Here is an 18,523-nt window from a genome sequence, read left to right as displayed (position 1 = left end):
TATGACCAAATGACTGTTAATTTGATTTTATTTGTTCTAAATTACCTCAGTATCTCCAGCCAACAGTTTGGGCTCTTCAATCCATCAGAAACAAGCTTCACTGCTGAATCCTGCAGGTCACTGTAACTCAGGTCCAGCTCTCTCAGGACACAGTTTGAGGATTGAAGAGCTGACAGCAAACTCTCACAACACTGAACAGAGAGATTACAGCCAGCAAGTCTGAAAGAGAGCAGAACACACACATCAACAGTCAGGTCATCTACAAACACATCAACATTATGACCAAATGACTGTAAATTTGATTGTATTTGTTCTAAATTACCTCAGTATCTCCAGCTGACAGTTTGGGCTCTTCAGTCCATCAGAAACAAGCTTCACTTCTGAATCCTTCAGGTCATTGTTACTCAGGTCCAGCTCTCTCAGGACACAGTTTGAGGATTGAAGAGCTGATGACAAACTCTCACAACACTGAACAGTGAGATTACAGCCAGAAAGTCTTAGAAAGAGCAGAACACACACATCAACAGTCAGATTATCTACAAGCTCACATCAACATTATGACCATCTGTAAATGATCTCTTATATGTTCTTAATTACCTCAGTATCTTCAGCTGACAGTTTGGACTCTTCAGTCCATCAGAAACAAGCTTCATTCCTGAATCCTTCAGGTCATTGTTACTCAAGTCCAGCTCTCTCAGGACACAGTTTGAGGATTGAAGAGCTGATGACAAACTCTTACAACACTGAACAGAGAGATTACAGCCAGCAAGTCTGAAAGAGAGCAGAACACACACATCAATAGTCAGATCATCTACAAACACATTAACATTATGACGTCTCACTGTAAATGATCTCTTATATGTTTTTAAATACCTTAGTATCTCCAGCTGACAGTTTGGACTCTTCAGTCCATCAGAAACAAGCTTCACTGCTGAATCCTGCAGGTCATTGTAACTCAGGTCCAGCTCTCTCAGGACACAGTTTGAGGATTGAAGAGCTGACAGCAAACTCTCACAGCAATGAACAGTGAGATTACAGTGAGAAAGACTGAAAAAAAAAGCAGAATACACACATCAATAGTCAGATTCTATAGAGTCCTGCATGGGCCTCCAATATAGGCCCTAGCCTGGCCCTAGCCTGAGACACTCAGGCCCAAGCCTGACCCATGGCCGACAGCATGTTTTTTTTTTAATCCTCCCCATAATGCAGCCTTTGTTGCAGCCATTAAAATAGTTCAGTTTTTGTGCAGTGCAGGGGTCCTCCAGGACAAGTTTGGGAACCACTGGTTTAAACATTTGTAAGCACTACCATAGTAAAAAGCCATTTTTGACAAGCTAAAAAAAAACCTAATGCTAAAAAAAAAGCCTAATAATATGGGCTGTACATAAAAAAAAAACACACAGGATGTCTTACACCTAGCTATACATAAAAAAAGGGCAAGTGTAAGGATTTGAACGAATTTGACAAGGGCCAAATTGTGATGGCTAGATGACTGGGTCAGAGCATCAGTGGTCAGTATCTATCAAAAGTGGTCCAAGGAAGGAACAGTGGTGAACCGGTGACAGGGTCATGGGTGGCCAAGGCTCATTGATGCACGTGGGGAGCGAAGGCTGGCCCGTGTGATCTGATTCAGCAGACGAGCTACTGTAGCTCAAATTGCTCAGTTGATGCTGGTTCTGATAGAAAGGTATCAGAATAATACTTACACCTCAGAATGCTTTTATGACACAATATTAATGTAAAAACAGCCCACTGCAAACACCCTTTTCTCTTTAACCTTTTTGAACTTTATGAATGATTATTTTAAGCTTCAAGTGGTGTGTGTAATGAACTGGAAGCATGTAGTGCAATCTGCTGTTAAAAACTAAGCTCAGAATCAATTTGAGAGAGAATTGCGATGGATTCAGAAAATCTCAGAATCGATCAATCATTTTTTTGATTCACAATTCAGTGATTATAGTCCCAGTCCTAATAATTACCACATGGACCAGCTGTGTTAACAATCTGTCCGTCACAGTTTGTGACTTTGCCACTTCATGCTGAGTTTTTTTGTTTTGTTTTGTTTTGTTTTTTGCAACTAACCATCCAATTAAAATTTCGTTGACCGAGGCTCTTTTCATCGACTGAGGTTTGGTCGACTATTAGGCGGCAGCCCTACTGCTGTGCTTCAGATATTTAAACACTGAAAAATGTAGAAATCATGTTCATGGATGTGATTATTAATGTTACTGTAGTATGAAGCAGAGCAGGAGCGAGTGTTGTGGGAGCTGAACGAGGAGACTGACAGACGGCAACGGTTGGAGTTAAAAATCATCATTTGTGTTCTACTGAAGAAACAAAGTCACCTACATCTTGGATGCGCTGGGGGTAAGCAGATAAACATCAAATATTCATTTTTGGGTGAACTATAACTTTAACATCAGGGTGCTCGCAGTGAGTCCGGTGGAGAGAAATCCCCAACAGTCATTCAGATCTGCCTCCATTTTGTTAGCAACGCCGAAGGATGAAATCAAGTCCCGCCCTCTTATTTCAGATGCCGTTCCACTCGGATAGACATCACAGTAGAGAAGAAAAGACAATCGCAACTTTCCCTTCATGCCGACTTTAACTCACATGTAGGGCTGAAACGATTAGTCGACATTATCGACAACATCGACAATAAAAAATTGTCGACAAATATTTTTGTTGTCGAATAGTCTCTTGATCTCATACGACCTATTTGAAGGGCCTGCAATAACGCGGTGTAACCAGTGGGGCGCTGTAGCGCAAAACTGTAATGCAGCCCTCCCGGATCCAATCCAATAAAAGAAGTCAGCGCTTTGGAGAGCATAGTGCAAACGAAGTCGAACCCGTGAAATGTGGGAGATTAACATAGCATAAACATAACAAACATAACGGTTAGCATAACTACAGAATACTGTCATGCAGGGCCACCAACTCTCATTCAAACTCACTGTTCTCACGCCACACGTTCATTTTCTCACACAGTGAAAGATGCATCGCAGAGCAAAGAGGACAGACAACGCACCGACAGATCAGGTTACTTTTGATATAAAACTAAGTCTAAGCTTTTAAATTCAGTCAATATTACTACGGGATTCAAACAGTACTTGTGGTGGTGACGCTGTTTAACGTTGTGTGGCAGATCGCTGTAACACCTCGGTTCAAGCGGCATGTGAACCTATTCCTCTCTATTACAGCGCGAAATAAACATGAATGAACATCAAAAAATACTTACTGAAATGAATCCATCTCTATTGTAATCACTTAATCGGAGTTTTAACCGCAGAAAGAAGTCAATAAAACTTGCAAACAAATATATCACACAAAATGTAACATTTACCTCAGGAAAGCCATTCAATGACCATAAACTCGATAGTTTGTGTGTGTGTGTGTGTGTGTGTGTGTGTGTGTGTGTATATATATATATATATACACACAGTACAGTTCAAAAGTTTGGAACCACTAAGATTTTTAATGTTTTTAAAAGAAGTTTCGTCTGCTCACCAAGGCTACATTTATTTAATTAAAAATACAGTAAAAAACAGTAATATTGTGAAATATTATTACAATTTAAAATAACTGTTTTCTATTTGAATATATTTCACAAAGTAATTTATTCCTGTGATGGCAAAGCTGAATTTTCAGCATCATTACTCCAGTCTTCAGTGTCACATGATCCTTCAGAAATCATTCTAATATGCTGATCTGCTGCTCAAGAAACATTTAATGTGTACAATTGTACAAAATATTTGTGTACAATATTTTTTTTCAGGATTATTTGATGAATAGAAAGTTCAAAAGAACAGTTTTATCTGAAATCTAATCTTTTGTAACATTATAAATGTCTTTACTGCCACTTTTGATTGATTTAATGCATCCTTGCTGAATAAAAGTAATAATTTCCTTAATTTCTTTAAAAAAAAAAAATAAATAAAAATTCTTACTGACCCCAAACTTTTGAACGGTAGTGTATAATGCTACAGAAGCTTTGTATTTCAGATTAATGCTGTTCTTTTGAATTTCTATTCATCAAGGAATCCTGAAAAAAAAGTACACAACTGTTTTCAACATTGAAAATAATCATAAATGTTTATTGAGCAGCAAATCAGCATATTAGAATGATTTCTGAAGGATCATGTGACACTGAAGACTGGAGTAACGATGCTGAAAATTCAGCTTTGCCATCACAGGAATAAATTACTTTGTCAAATATATTTAAATAGTACACAGTTATTTTAAATTGTAATAATATTTCACAATATTACTGTTTTTTACTGTATTTTTAATTAAATAAATGTAGCCTTGGTGAGCAGACGAAACTTCTTTTAAAAACATTAAAAATCTTAGTGGTTCCAAACTTTTGGACTGTACTGTATATATATATATATATATATATATATATATATATATATATGTGTATGTATGTTGTTGTTTCATTTTTCAAAAAAAACCCACTTAATTACATTATATTTTTTTAACCTGAAGGATATTGGTCTATTCAGTTGGCTTGAAAATTATACACTTTTAAAAGCTGAAGTGATTTCCTTGTTTTATTTACTAGTTAAAGTACAGTATAACTCAATATTTTAACTAATTGCTAAAGTAGAATAATCGAACAAAGCCTACTGATTAATCAGTGCAATAATCGATGATTAGTCGATTAATCGTTCTAATAATCGATAGATTAATCGATTATCAAAATAATCGTTTGTTGCAGCCCTACTCACATGCAATAATTAATTAAAAACACAATCATGCCAAACTCGCATTGTCTTCTACCTTATTAAAGCAGCAATTAACTTACATTTAACCAAATAAAAATATATTCGCCTGTCTTATTCATTTAAATGATGTTTTCTTCAGTTAAATTAAATAGACAGCTTACAATTGATCAGTTAAATGTCCGGTTTCACCGTTGAAATGAATGCACTCTGTACAGAACTGGAGGTCATTGAAGTCCACTATAAGGAGAATAATCCTGGAATGTTTTCATCAAAAACATTAATTTCTTTTCGACTGACGAAAGAAAGACATGAAGATCTTGGATGACATGGGGGTGAGTAAATTATAAGGACATTTTTTAATTTAAAAGTGAACTAATCCTTTAATAAACTGACAAACTTTAAATTTGCAAATTATCTCTAAAGAACTGTGTGCTCTCCTTTTCATTACCCATATAGCTCTGTAGAATCCATGGGTTTCATGTGACGTCCCTGTGCTTTATCGTCGCCATTTTTGCCCGGTCACAGCTGCGTTACTTGTTTCAATCTATGGTCACAGCAGCTATAACTACCAGAGGAAGATAAACTAAACTCTCCCAGAAGGTTCACAACAAGGTTACAATATGCCTGGGATATGTTGTGCTGTTAGTAGTGTTAATTTCGTCAGACGAGACGAGACGAAATATGTTCGTCAACGACCTTTTTTTTCATGACTAAGACGAGACGATGACAAGACTGCACCACTGTCCAAAAACGCTGACTAAGACTAAATTAACATGCATTATTGTTGACGAAAAAAGACGAGACGAAAATGTTTTGTATAAAATAAAAACTAAGATAAAATCTCGTCTTCGTCTACAATCAATCTCATTTTCGTCTACAATCGTCTCTGCTTTTTCATCAGCTGTTACGTCTTTAAAATATTCAGAACGAGTTCGCGGCTTCGCACTGTTGCTCAAGTTAAGCCTCGTTGAAGCCTTGTTTACACTGCATGCGTGTGCGGCTCGTTACGGCTCCGGCAAGGTGTTGTTCCGTCCTCTGAGTGACGTCAACTCAAAGAAATTTCAAGTTTTTCAACTTCGAATCTCTTGTCGTCAGTTTCTAGTGATGTAAAATATGAGCAGGAGTTTACACAGGGTTATTATTTTGACTTTGTTTTGTATTTGAGCTGCGCGTCTTGGAGGTGAGGCGCCTATCTTTAGCGAAGCGGCGCGTAGAGCCGCTTCTCAAATGCACCGCGGCGCGGCTGGTGTAAACACAAGCATAGACTAGAGTGGCCGTGTATCAGCTCCGGCAGCCGCGTCACAGCCGTAACGAGCCGCACACGCGTGCAGTGTAAACGAGGCTTTACAGGTCTCATACACCTGTGGCTGCAACACGAAACTGCTGAACACACAACACCCAAAGCGAACACGAGTGACGAGGGACGACGACATACTAGCTTTTGAATTGTGTTGGTTAAAATAAAATACTCTTCAGAACAGGTTAATCATTTGTGAATGTGTCTCCTAAATCAGAAATTGAAAACCAGACACGTTTAACATTTGCATTCAACAAAAATCTTTCAACAAGTGTATTTTGTCAGGTAATTATGACATTTAACCAATGTTTGAGATATGTGAAACACTTTTTTTACTGAAATGTTTATCAGTAATAATCTCAGTAATAATGTGTTATTTTTAAAAAAAGACTACAATTTTTTGACTAAAACTAGACTAAAATTAAAAGACTTTTAGTCGACTAAAACTTGACTAAGATACCTTGAGTTTTCTTTTGACTAAAACTAGACTAAAATGACGACACGTTTAGTCGACTAAAACTTGACTAACAAAAAAAGATATGTGAATGACTAAATATGACTAAAACTAACAAGGACATTTGGCACAAGACTAAGACTAAATTAAAAATAGGTGACGAAATTAACACTAGCTGTTAGCTGTAATAACAGTCATCAGAGAAACCCCGAAATACAATTTTATTAGATCCCTAAGGAGTTATATTGGCGGAATAAATGGTAGGCTAAAATCAGAAGGGACCACTAGCAGCCAAACAGCAAAGTACAATATTAATATCCATTTACATAACATTATAATAAGAACACTATTGTAATAAAACGTTGTGAATTCTCGGTGTTGTTGTTTCAGCGCGTTGTTGTGGGAAGTGCGCATCTACAGGAGTTAAATATTCTGATTAGCACATAACTTAGTTCAATGCTCTTCAAGCATTTGCATCATTTTGTGCAGATAAAAGTGATAATATTACATTTATGTAAATATCTGATATAGGATGCTTTTCGTTGAGGTAAATAACCCGCAGAGCTTTATTGTACTGATGATAATCTTTAGCTTCAGCACCCAAAACATTAATAACAGCAACACAAAACATTTACAGCAAAGCAAAACACTAATAACTATGACTGGGGCTGTCTTACACATAATATTATAATTGTATACACTATTGTAATAAACCATGAATTCTTTGGGCTTAGTTGCTGTGTTTCGGAGTGTTGTTACAGGTTAGTTGCCATGTCGGACACAAAAATAGCGGAAGTGACATCTTCGGTACCCATGGATAGGAAACCCGTCAAAATAAGAGTCCTGCCTTTGTGAAGGAGATGTTATACATATTTAAACTTACAAAACAATTTGTATATATGTATATATTATAAAATGTATTATTATATTTTATGTATATAAAAAGAAATTACAAGATTAATCATAATAATATCTGTTACAATAACAAAAGGATTAACATGTATTTAATTTATACAGTGAAGAATATGCAGTTATTTTACATTTGTTTACTTTATTACTGTTCCTCAAAACTGTTAAACCTACCTAAAAAAAAAAAACCTGTTTATTTCATTGGTATCTTTGTTCTGTGTCTTTATGTAGGCCTGCTGAATGTTAAATAGATCCAATCCATATTTATTAGAAATAATTTGATGATGCAGCAATAAACCTGCAAGTATATTTTTTTGCTGATTTAAAACATGATCAAAATACTATCTATTTTGATGACAAAATTTCAAATAAGAGAGGAAAGGATAAATATTGGTATCTGTATCGGAATTGGCTAGTAATTGTTTGTCAAAATTGGTATCGGTCCCAAAAAATCCTATCGGTGTATCCCTAATTACTGGTGTGCATCTTGAGACAAAACAATGACACGGACATATTTTAAGATTTATCAGGGCAAGTTACTTTCAGTTAAAACAGCTCAAACATGCATTTTAGTCTAGGACTACCTTAAGCATATCCCTGGTTTTACAGACAAGGCTTGTTATTTAGGAGAAAATCTCTTATTTAGGAAATGGTGCTAGATTATTAAACATGATTCTTCATTTGTTAATAATTAACACTCACAGAGCTTTTCTGCAGTTGATCACAGCTGGTATCAGTCTTCTTCTCCCCTCTTCTGATGTGTTGAATTTCATGGGGTTCAGCTCATCCAGTACCTCCTCTGATATCTGAAGCATGTAGGCGATTGTTGAGCAGTGAGCAGGAGAGAGTTTCTTCTCTGAATGTTTGTCTGATTTCATAAACTCTTGAATCTCTCTGGACAGAGTCTGATCTTTCATTTCCAGCAGACAGAGAAACAGATTGATGGATTGATCAGCTGAGAGTTCACGTCCATGTTCATGTTTGATCTTCTGTTGAATGTCCTGTGTGGTTCTCCTGATGTTCTCTGAGCTTTTCTCTGTGTGTGTCAGTAGATCCTGTAAGAGTCTCTGATTGGACTCCAGTGAGACGCCCAGCAGGAACCGCAGGAACAGATCCAGCTGTCCATTCTCATTCTCAAGGGCTTTATTTACTGCTGATGTTAGCAGATCATACAGGGACTCTACATATCCATTTTTACAGTCAAAGTCATATTCAGAGTCACAATAACTTTGACTTTCAGAGTCATATTTAAGGTCATGTTTATATTTTTGGTTCCTTCTTCTTGATCACATGCAAGTAAAACAAATAGAAAGCAGCAAGAAACTCCTGAACGCTCAGATGAATGAAGCTGTAGACTTTCCTCTGATGAATCACAGATTCCTCCTTAAAGATCTCAGTGCAAATCCCAGAATACACTGAGGCGTCAGTGACGTCTATGCCGCTCTCTCTCAGGTCCTCCTCATAGAACATCACATTGCCCTTCATCAGCTGTTTGAAAGCCACTTCAGCAAGTTTCACAATCACTTTTCTGTTGGATTTCATGAGTTTTTGTGGTTTTCTCTCTTCATACTTCTGATTCCTCATGTTGATCTGAATCAGCAGGAAGTGGATGTACATTTCAGTCAGAGTTTGAGGGATTTCTGCACTCAGATCTTCTTTCAGGAGCTTCTGAAGCACAGTGGATGAGATCCAGCAGAAGACGGGTATGTGGCACATGATGTGGAGGCTTCTTGCTCTCCTGATGTGTGAGATGATTCTGCTGGCTTGATGCTCGTCACTGATTCTCTTCCTGAAATATTCCTCCTTCTGAGACTCATTGAATCCCTGAATCTCTGTCAGACGGTTGATGTATTTGGAGGGGATCTGATTGGCTGCTGCTGGCCTGGAGGTGATCCAGATGAGAGCAGAGGGAAGCAGCTCTCCTTTCATGAGGTTTGACATCAACACACCCACTGATGAAGTCTCAGTCACATCAGAAACTTTCTGAGCATCTGAAACAAGCAGTTTTCTTTTCATGAGCTTTGACATCAACACACCTACTGATGAAGTCTCAGTCACATCAGAAACTCTCTCATCGTCTGAAAACACCAGTGTCATTCTGCTTTCATCCAGACCATCAAAGATGAACACAACTTTACACTCCTCATAAATCTTTGAGTCCAGATCTTGAAGTTCAGGATGAAAGTCCAGCAGAAGTCTGTGAAGACTGTACTGATGATCTCGGATCAAGTTCAGCTCTCGAAATGGAAGCACAAACATGAAATCTACATCCTGATTGGCTTTTCCCTCGGCCCAGTCCAGAATGAACTTCTGTACAGAGACGGTTTTTCCGATTCCAGCGATTCCTTTAGTAAGAACAGTCTTGATTGGTGTTTCTCCTCACATCCTGGTTCAGGTGAGGCTTTAAAGATGTCATTGCAGTAGATTGGAGTGTCTTGTGAGTGTTGTGTTCTGGCTGTTTTCTCCATCTGTAAAACCTCATGTTGTTCATTCACTCCTTCACTCTCTCCCTCTATGATGTAGAGCTGTGTGTAGATCCTGTTCAGGAGGGTTTTATTCTCTTGGAGTTTCAGTCCCTCAAATAATCTCTCATACTTGCTCTTCATGCTGGTTTTGTGTCTGTCTTTGACTTTCTGTAGTTCATCATTCATTGGTTGAGGAGAATCCTGCTGCAGGTCTCCAGTCTGATCATCTCTATCCACTCTGATGAAACAACAAAAATGAGAAAAGAACAGGTTAAAAAGTATGAAAAATAAAGGATTTAAATGTATAAATAAAATTAAAATGTAAATTGCATAGCAAATCAATACAGATGTCAATCTTGTATTTTATGTTTAATTAATGTCTTACATTTCAGTCTCAATTTAAAAGTTAAATGAATGATATATAATTGCTTGCATGTTTAAATTGGCAAGGCTTAAAAAGATGTGGCCAACATTCCCATCAGCTGTCCCGATATGCAAGCGAAAGTGTTGTAAAATTATTTCTAGGGCTAAATGATTAATCACATTTGAGATAATATATCGATTTCTTAACCGAAAAGGCTGCGATTACATACTCGTCACATGACACGCGAGAGTAAGCAGTCTGCAGACGAAGCATCAACTTTTTTTTAACAATATATTTATTGTATTTTCAGTTTGCATATCACATCAGATTACACAATGTAACATACAGCAAACATTTTTAACCCCTCCCACCCCCCATCCCCAAACAAAGAAAGAGAAAGAAAAAGAAAGAAGAAAAACAAGAGGGAGATTTTTAAAGATATGTAGGTATATGTATGAGATCATGATGCTACCCTACTCCCTTAAAGCTTGTTCTTGTTGCAGCAGGTTAACAACATTAACAGTGTGCTTTAAGAAATTAGTAAATTGATCTTCAAAAATATTTGGTTTCTTTTTGACATTATATGTTATTTTTCCATTGACATGCTTGACGCCATTTCTTCGATCCACATCCCAATTCTTGGCTCATTGATATTTTTCCAATAGAGAGCAATTATACATTTACCTTCTTTCTCAGAGATGGGCACTCTTTGGCACCCGCGTCCAGACCTCTGGAAACTCCATGTCTGGTCCGCGGAGGACGCGGAGGTTCTATGCTCCCTCAGTTCTGTCGAAATTCGTTTATGTCTCGTGAATCATTTCACACCAGACTGCTTTGTGAACGAATATCAATACAAAGAGACAATACAAAACAGAAACTGTGCTAAAAATGTGCTACTCAAGGATATACAAGTAAAAACTGCTCGTGATCCAGCTTACAGCCTCCAGAGTGATACTGGATACAGCAGTAATGAAGGTGAGAGCACTTTATTACAGTTCACAGTTTATTTACAGATATAAAATGTACCAGTTTATTAAGCACCACCCGAAAAGGCATTTGTTTACTGTTAGTTGTAACCAGTGTTTCTGTGTACTTCACTATGTATGTTGATGATAATACAAGGGAAAGAGAGAGAGTTTGAGGATAATATTTTAATGCACGCGTGCACTGTGTTTTAAGCGTTTACAGTGAAAACAGACGCTTCATCTTTTGTGTGAAGTACAATAAATGTTATAAAACTCATCTGTAAAGTTTTGGCCATCATTCGGACGGTACAACAGGCTTGTACTAATATAGTGGATAAAAAAAGAAGACAATATAAGTTATAACTGTAATTTAACTAAACTATACCTGTTCTATCTCCAATATCCATATATTCGCAGTTTCTGTCATTATAGTGCGTCCTCACTGAATCCTGACAGGGGAGAATCAGCTCTTGAAGCTCCGCCCTCTAAGGCAGAGCGCAGCAGCTCATTTGCATTTAAAGGGCACACACTGAAACGGCTCGTTTTTGCTCAACCCCAAAAAGTGGCAATTTTAACATGCTATAAAAAATTATCTGTGGGGTATTTTGAGCTAAAACTTCACATACATACTCTGGGGATATCAGAGACTTATTTTACATCTTGTAAAATGGGGCATAATAGGTACCCTTTAATAAAGTTCAGAAAAGTTGAAGCGAATTAGGACATTCTCACGCTTCATTGAACAGGATGCGCTGAGAGAAATGCATGCTTTGCTTACTCTTGCAGTGTGTCGTCTCGCCCGCCAGTATTTTGCTCTATGAACGCTGCCTCAGTTACAGTATGACGTCGTTATGTCAATTTCAAATGATGACGCGCGTTTTGTGAAGAGTGCTCGGTCATACAGATGTCCTTTTAAATGTTTAAATATACTTGCATCTCAGAATGCTTTTATGACAAAATTAATGTAAACAAAGCCAGTTATGTCTTAAGGGATCAAACAGACAGGACAAACCACATCTTATATTTCAAAAGAGAACTGTGCATTAGTGTGAATGCAGCTTATTAGATCTCCCGCTCATGATGTCATCATAATAATCAACAACAGTAAAGTCGAAAAAGAGAAAAATCACTCACAGGCGTTGAAAGGAAAATCTTCAGATACTCTTAAATACCAAAAGCACTCTTTGTTTATTGCTTGTAATGTTTTTTTTCGCTCTTTATTATTTACTAGCTTTTCCCCCGGTTTCAAAGACAAGGCTTAAGCTAGTCCCAGACTAAAGTAAATGTTTGAACTGTCTTAACTGAAAGCAACTTGCACTGACATGTCTTAAAATATGTCAGTGTCATCATTTTGTTTCAAGATGCATTGCACACCATTAATGTTTTTTTTTCTAAGGCACGTTTTATAAAATCTACTTAGATTTCCTAATTAAACTAAGGCCTAATCCTGGCTTAATCTAAGCCTTGTCTTATATTAGTTTATTCAAAATTATTAACATGCAATTGTTTTAATAGAAAATGTAATGTGTTATTATTTTAAAATGCACTTATAATTACATGTAAATACACGTAATTAAATTATTAAAAAATATATATTAATAAGACTAATTAATAAAAAAAAGATCAAGAATTGTTTTGGAATCAGACTGTGACTCCCAGAATCGGAATCGAATCGAATCGTGGGGTGACTAAAGATTCCCACCCCTACAATGATTTATTGCTTGACTTTGTTGAACAATACAGAAAATATAGAGCTTAAAAAATAATCGCATATTAAATCGCAATCGCAATATTGGTAAAAAATAATCGCAATTAGATTCTTTTCCAAAATCATGCATTTCTCACAAAAAGTTTTCAAATTACTGATTTGACATGATCATCTGTGTTGATTAATTTACTAATAAATGTTTGTGGTAATTTCCCACATTATATATGCAAAACCTGCTGGAATAAGTGAAATTATGCGCAATACTCTATAGTAGACACAGTGCAGCACTTCAGAACGCAGACTCATTATTGTTCAGCTCCTGCGCCAGCATCACACACTCACATGAACAGCATCGGCCAATAATGAGTCTGCATTCTGACGTAGAACCTGGAAGCGCTGCACTGTCTATACAACGTAAACAGCATAGGAGACTGACAGGGAAGAGAAGTAATTGTTGAATAAAGTCATTATTTTTGTTTTGTTTGCCACACAAAAACTATTCTTGTCACTTCATAACATTAGGGTTGAACCACTGCAGTCACACTTTTTTAACAATGTCTTTAGTACCTTTCTGGACCTTGAAAGGTGCAATGACGTTACTACCTATGTGTGTCTTCGGTCTATCTTCGGGACACAAATTAAGATTTTTATCAGAAATCTCTCGGATTTCATTAAAAATATTTTAATTTGTGTTCTGAAGACATATGACGGTCTTACAGGTTTGAAAGGTCATGAGGGTGAGTACTTAATGAAAATTTTTATTTTTGGGTGATCCCTTTAAAAAATCTGTAATTTTGTGTCTCACCTGGGGTCAGAGGTCACTGCTCCATCACTGAAATGAAGAGGAGGATCCATGGATCTGTCACTCTTCATAGACACACAGCTGGGTGCTGCAGATGAAGATCTCTCTCTGTTCTCCATAATGAGAAACTGACTTCAGACCTGCATATGGAAACACAGAGAATAAATCACACATAATGTTTTAACTATTCCAGTAATTTCAGTGAAATCAAATCTTAATTCTACACAGACAGTGACATTCTGGAGAATTTGACTTTGTAGCTTCAGTTTCTGGAGGATCATTTTCTTATGATGTTCATAAAGTAATGGTTTACTGACTGTGAAAGAACCAGATCTGAACCCACTGAACCGCTCTGAGATGAACTGATCAGTGATCCAGACCCCATTACCCAACGTCACTGTCTGACCTCACTGGCTGTTTCCATCCAAAGTTGAGAATTTAACTTCTGCACAAATTTGGAATATTGCATTAAACATTTACAAATAAAGCAGCGTTTCCATCCAGTGAGTCGAAGAGAGCAAAATCCTCACTTCCTGATAAATTGGCCCTAAATATCTCTAAGAAAAATGTTAGTTGCTGCAGTAGAAGCCACTGTATAAAATTTTCGTATATAATAAATGACAGAGCGTCAGATGAAACACAATAAACACTGTCATGTTATCTTGCATTCAGATGTCTGGTGTTTGTGAACACAATTGTGTGAATTAAACCAAACCACTTTAACAACAGACTTTTCTCAGGCATTTCAGATGCTGTGTGATGAGATCTGTCCACAGGTTAGTCCCAATAGCCTCCAGCTGCGAGACATATCCAGCTGCAGACCCGCAGCACCAGCAGTTCCAGAACCGCAGCCACAGAACGGAAGTGAGGGGCGGGGCTTTACAGTCATATTTGCTCTTTCCATACATGTCATTTTCTCTTGTTAAATATACGTTGTTTTTACATGGATTTTGATCGTATCAATGTCTACAATATTTAACAACAATACTTTTAAGTAAAGTGTAAGGAACTCAGAACGTGCATGTCTGAGTTCAGGACTCTTATTTTGAAGTGTATTCTTGTCTTGTCATGTCTGTCTTCAACTTGTGCTTGCCCTCACTCCCTTGTTAGTTGCCTTGACGATTTTTATAAGATTTTTATATCGATAAGAGGATTTTTAATAGGGATGTCCCGATCACGTTTTTTTGCCCTCGAGTCCGAGTCATTTCATTTTGAGTATCTGCCGATACCGAGTCCCGATCCGATACTTCTATAATAGCCTACATAAAAAAAGAATAAAGAAGAGCGAAAAAAACAGATCCAGGAACAGTGCTTTTCAGGTTTTTCAGGTATCTAACAGTAATCATAAATTGTAATCAAATATAAAATATCACTGCATATTATCTTTACTGTATAAAATAAATAAAGATTAATCATTATTGAAGTTACAAAAACTATTCAGTCAAGAGCAGTGAGTGATTTCTTTGTTATTTGTTGTTTGATTTAACATTAAAAACAGGCAGCAGGAATAGTTGTTTTCCCTTTAAGACATGCACGATCTAGTACATATACTGTTCCACATGCGCTGTCTTTCTCGACTAATATACGTTCACTTAAGACATAACCGACTATGTTTTCTAGCATACTCGCTAGGACGGGCATGTTGACATAATTTTTTGTATGAATGTGGCCGCCGAAGCGCAAGACTTGAAAGAGAACTCAGTATTTGCGCGCTGACTGGAATAAGCGTGTGCGCGCTACGGATGAGCGCACACAAATATTCTCACAGCGCGTGCAAGTCCTCTTTCGCGTCTTGTTCTTGAAGGTTTAAATCAGCAAGGCTTAAATGAGTTAGTTTAAACACAGACAGCAATGTGTGCTGTTCAGGTCTCACCTGCGCTCGCGCGCAATCAACACCCGTGTGATGACGGCGTAAATGACTGGACATTAGAGCATACGGCACTCGCAGTTAACAGTTTACAAAGAGTGACTGTTTTGTCCACGCTTTCTGATTATCGTTGTTGTAACGTTTTGTGCATCCATCGACTGAAACATACATTATCTGAACTCTGTCTGTTTTCCACGTTGCTATTTTAAACAAACCATATTAACCAATAGATGCGTCGTCATTCGAGATGGACCGCGGTGCAAGTGCGTACCGAACTGTAAGTGGAGAACCGTATGGTTCGATTTTTTACCGAGAACCGTTGCACCCCTAATACATATACAGTGGGGCAAAAAAGTATTTAGTCAGCCACCAATTGTGCAAGTTCTCCCACTTAAAAAGATGAGAGAGACCTGTAATTTTCATCATGGGTACATTTCAACTATGAGACAAAATGAGAAAAAAAAATCCAGAAAATCACATTGTCTGATTTTTAAAGAATTTATTTGTAAATTATGGTGGAAAAGAAGTATTTGGTCAATAACAAAAGTTCATCTCAATACTTTGTTATATACCCTTTGTTGGCAATGACAGAGGTCAAACGTTTTCTGTAAGTCTCCACAAGGTTTTTACACACTGTTGCTGGTAGTTTGGCCCATTCCTCCATGCAGATCTCCTCTAGAGCAGTGATGTTTTGGGGCTGTCGCTGGGCAACACGGATTTTCAACTCCCTCCAAAGATTTTCTATGGGGTTGAGATCTGGAGACTGGCTAGGCCACTCCAGGACCTGGAAATGCTTCTTACGAAGCCACTCCTTCGTTGCCCGGGCGGTGTGTTTGGGATCATTGTCGTGCTGAAAGACCCAGCCACGTTTCATCTTCAATGCCCTTGCTGATGGAAGGAGGTTTTCACTCAAAATCTCATGATACATGGCCCCATTCATTTTTTCCTTTACACGGATCAGTCGTCCTGGTCCCTTTGCAGAAAAACAGCCCCAAAGCATGATGTTTCCACCCCCATGCTTCACAGTAGGTATAGTGTTCTTTGGATGCAACTCAGCATTCTTTCTCCTCCAAACACGACAAGTTGAGTTTTTACCAAAAAGTTCTATTTTGGTTTCATCTGACCATAAGACATTCTCCCAATCCTCTTCTGGATCATCCAAATGCTCTCTAGCAAACTTCAGACGGGCCCGGACATGTACTGGCTTAAGCAGGGGGACACGTCTGGCACTGCAGGATTTGAGTCCCTGGCGGCGTAGTGTGTTACTGATGGTAGCCTTTGTTACTTTGGTCCCAGCTCTCTGCAGGTCATTCACTAGGTCCCCCCGTGTGGTTCTGGGATTTTTGCTCACTGTTCTTGTGATCATTTTGACCCCACGGGGTGAGATCTTGCGTGGAGCCCCAGATCGAGGGAGATTATCAGTGGTTTTGTATGTCTTCCATTTTCGAATAATTGCTCCCACAGTTGATTTCTTCACACCAAGCTGCTTACCTATTGCAGATTCAGTCTTCCCAGCCTGGTGCAGGTCTACAATTTTGTTTCTGGTGTCCTTTGAGAGCTCTTTGGTCTTGCCCAATAGTGGAGTTTGGAGTCTGACTGTTTGAGGTTGTGGACAGGTGTCTTTTGTACTGATAACGAGTTAAAACAGGTGCCATTAATACAGGTAACGAGTGGAGGACAGAGGAGCCTCTTAAAGAAGAAGTTACAGGTCTGTAAGAGCCAGAAATCTTGCTTTTTTGTAGGTGACCAAATACTTATTTTCCACCATAATTTGCAAATAAATTCTTTAAAAATCAGACAATGTGATTTTCTGGATTTTTTTTCTCATTTTGTCTCTCATAGTTGAAATGTACCCATGATAAAATTTACAGGCCTCTCTCATCTTTTTAAGTGGGAGAACTTGCACAATTGGTGGCTGACTAAATACTTTTTTGCCCCACTGTATATCCGAGTCCTGATCGGGAGGTAACGTCCGTTCCCTTTCAATATCGGTCTCTCGACGTCACGTCAGATGCTGACGCATTGGGGAAACACCTTTCTCCTAGAAATACTGAAGCCTGATTGAATCACGCTATTGCACTGCAATAGCCAATGGCGTTCAAGCGCGCGAATGTGAGGAGACACCGCCCCTCTATATCAGTGGTTCTCAACCACATTCCTGGAGGCCCACCAACACTGCACATTTTGTATGTCTCCTTTGTCTGACACACCTATTTTAGATCTTTGAGTCACTACTAATGAGCTGATAACCCTAATCAGGTGTGTTTAATTAAGGAGACACGCAAATTGTGCAGGGTTGGTGGGCCTCCAGTCGTTATTTTCTGGTCCCCAAAAAAGACGGCGGCCTGCGCCCTATTTTGGACCTGCGTCAACTGAATCGAGCCCTGGCAAAGCGCTCATTCAGAATGATTACATTAAAACAAATCCTCTCGCTCGTCCGACCAGGGGATTGGTTCGCTTCTGTGGATCTAAAAGATGCATATTTCCATATCCAGATAGTCCCTCGGCACAGGCGCTTTCTAAGATTTGCGTTCAAGGGAATCGCGTATCAGTTTACCGTCCTTCCCTTCAGTCTATCCCTAGCTCCTCGCACGTTCACAAAGTGCATGAATGCTGTTCTCTCCCCTCTGCGTCTGAACGGAGTGCGCGTTCTAAACTATTTGGACGATTGGCTACTGGACAGTCACAAACATGCGCTCATCAACCACCTGCAGTGTTTGGGGCTTACGATCAATTTTCAGAAAAGCAAACTCCAACCCACACAGTGTATTTCATTCCTAGGAGTGAGCCTCGATTCTCGATAGCCCCTTGGATGAGCGACACGCTATACGAACGGGGCGTGATAATGGGGCAGGTAAGCAGACGCAAAACTGTCACGACGGATGCATCATGCACGGGCTGGGGTGCCCTTTGCGATGGCAGCCCAGCTTTCGGTGTTTGGACAGACACGGAGAAAGCGTGGCAC

General features: G+C 38.5%; 1 pseudogene; it reads right to left on the bottom strand.

Moving 5' to 3' along the window:
• Positions 1-18,523, bottom strand: part of LOC125278897 — a 53,006-nt pseudogene that overhangs the window by 24,750 nt on the left and 9,733 nt on the right.

Source organism: Megalobrama amblycephala, linkage group LG11 (assembly GCF_018812025.1).
Source record: "Megalobrama amblycephala isolate DHTTF-2021 linkage group LG11, ASM1881202v1, whole genome shotgun sequence".
NCBI lineage: Eukaryota > Metazoa > Chordata > Actinopteri > Cypriniformes > Xenocyprididae > Megalobrama > Megalobrama amblycephala.
This window is presented reverse-complemented; position numbering and strand designations above follow the sequence as displayed.